General features: G+C 49.1%; 2 long non-coding RNA genes across 2 annotated transcripts; one reads left to right on the plus strand and one right to left on the minus strand.

The window, feature by feature from the left end:
* Positions 1-824: 824 nt before the first annotated feature.
* Positions 825-1,632, minus strand: LOC126980652 (uncharacterized). Its single transcript, XR_007733442.1, has 3 exons — positions 1,489-1,632; positions 1,083-1,150; positions 825-956 (listed from the first exon to the last, which is right to left on the minus strand). It is a non-coding gene; the product is annotated as an uncharacterized LOC126980652 (long non-coding RNA).
* On the plus strand, positions 1,050-1,656 carry LOC126980653 (uncharacterized). The gene is made up of 3 exons (XR_007733443.1): positions 1,050-1,118; positions 1,185-1,320; positions 1,525-1,656. It is a non-coding gene; the product is annotated as an uncharacterized LOC126980653 (long non-coding RNA).
* The last annotated feature ends 684 nt before the right edge of the window (positions 1,657-2,340 follow it).

Consider the following 2,340-nt stretch of genomic DNA (forward strand, 5'->3'; position numbering starts at 1 on the left):
GGTGTTCTTTTCTATATCATCCTCTTGATGTTCGTTGGTCTGGGTGAGTTTCTTTCTCCCAGAAAAGACCCACCCATAATTTTGGTGATGTTAGTTTAAATGAATGGTGGATGATGTTTCTTTGTATGTTACTTTTCTTGACCTTCTGTTATTGTTGTTACTTTTCTTTGCGATGTTTTTTTCTTTTTCCCATTTTTTGGTGTTCCTTTCTATATCATCCACTTTTGATGTTCTTTGGTCTGATGAGCCTCTTTCTCCCCAGAAAAGACTCATCCATAATTTTGGAGATGTTAGGGCCTGAAGGTGGATGATCTGTGTTTTTATTTTCTTTTCTTGATGTTTTGTTACATTATTTTCCTTTTCTGGTGTTCCTTTTATTTTCCTTTTCATTGGTGTTCTATCACGTGGATTGTCTACGACATCTAACGAGCACCACAAGCCCCGGTTTATTGTTCGAGTTTGCTCTCCCAGGCAGACTGCCTACCACGGCTGACGAGCCCACCTGCCCGGGTTTATCGTTCGGAGTTTGCTCTCCTAGGCAGATTGCCCACCACGGCTGACGAGCTCCACCTGCCCGGGTTTATTGTTCGAGTTTGCTCTCCCAGGTGTATTACCTATGGCGGCTCACGAGCCCAACCTGCCCGGGTTTATTGTTCAGAGTTTGCTCTCCTAGGTGAATTGCCAACCACGGCTAACGCACCTCACCAGCCCGGGTTTGTAATCGGAGTTTTCTCTCCTAGGTGTACAGCTGTCGCTAACGACCTCCACCTGCCCGGGTTTGTAATCGGAGTTTGCTCTCCAGATGAACTGCGTTCGCTTACGACCTCCACCTGCCCGGGTTTGTAATCGGAGTTTGCTCTCCTAGATGAATTGCTTTCGCTAACGACCTCCACCTGCCCGGGTTTGTAATCGGAGTTTGCTCTCCTAGATGAATTGCTTTCGCTAACGACCTCCACCTGCCCGGGTTTGTAATCGGAGTTTGCTCTCCTAGGTGAACTGCTCACGCTAACGACCTGCACCTGCCCGGATTAATAATCGGAGTGTGCTCTCCTAGATGAACTGCTTTCGCTAACGAGCCCAACCTGCCCGGGTTTATTGTTCGGAGTTTGCTCTCCTAGGTGTATTACCTATGACGGCTCACGAGCCCAACCTGCCCGGGTTTATTGTTCGGAGTTTGCTCCCAGGTGTATTACCTATGACGGCTCACGAGCCCAACCTGCCCGGGTTTATTGTTCGGAGTTTGCTCTCCTAGGTGAATTGCCTACCACGGCTAACGAACCTCACCTGCCCGGGTTTGTTGTTCGGAGTTTGCTCTCCTAGGTGAATTGCCTACCATGGCTAACGAACCTCACCTGCCCGGGTTTATTGTTCGGAGTTTGCTCTCCTAGGTGAATTGCCTCCCACGGCTAACGAACCTCACCTGCCCGGGTTTATTGTTCGGAGTTTGCTCTCCTAGGTGAATTGCCTCCCACGGCTAACGAACCTCACCTGCCCGGGTTTATTGTTCGGAGTTTGCTCTCCTAGGTGAATTGCCTACCACGGCTAACGAACCTCACCTGCCCGGGTTTGTTGTTCGGAGTTTGCTCTCCTAGGCAGATTGCCTACCACGGCTAACGAGCCCCACCTGCCCGGCGTTGTAGCCGAAAGATCTCCGGCGCCTCCGTCGGGGTCCCGATGGACGCCGATGCGTCCTGCCGGGAGCCCTCCAGTCCTGCCATGCTCGCCTGGGAGACCTAGGGCTCGCTGGCGCTCCACCGCCCCGCCGATTCGAATAGGGCGGATGCAAGAACTCGCTTCTTAAAACTACCAGACTGGATTATTTAATTAATCATAAATGCCGTGAAGGCGCAGGTCACCGCGTTTATCGGTTCTTGGATGAAGGACCGATGGGCCTCGGGGACGCGCACAAGCATCATAAGGAATCTCGCCAGGCTTCCGCCGCAGCATCCTTTTCCTTTTCTTTTACTTCCAATTTTCTTTTAATTATATTTTCTTTCTGATTGACTGATTGATTGATTTTACATAGTAAGAATTGGTTCACCAATTAACGTCTTTCAGGTACATTGCATTCACACACCTGCTGAGGGAGAACACCAATGAGCGTTTTGACTTACTAAAGTTTCCTAACATTTGTATTGGGCTGCCACTTCTTTTTAGTCGTCTGTTTCTCTATTTTTCTTCTTTATTTCATTCTATTTCTCCCTTTCTTTCATCCTTGCTCTCTATACATATATTTCTTCCAAACTTCTTCATCAGCCCCCTTTCCCTTCCATTCTCCCTCCTCTTCATCTCCCTCCATCCCTTTCATCCCCCTCGCCTCCCGCCCTTTGCTCTTTTTCT

The sequence above is a fragment of the Eriocheir sinensis genome, chromosome 44 (assembly GCF_024679095.1).
Source record: "Eriocheir sinensis breed Jianghai 21 chromosome 44, ASM2467909v1, whole genome shotgun sequence".
Classification (NCBI taxonomy): domain Eukaryota; kingdom Metazoa; phylum Arthropoda; class Malacostraca; order Decapoda; family Varunidae; genus Eriocheir; species Eriocheir sinensis.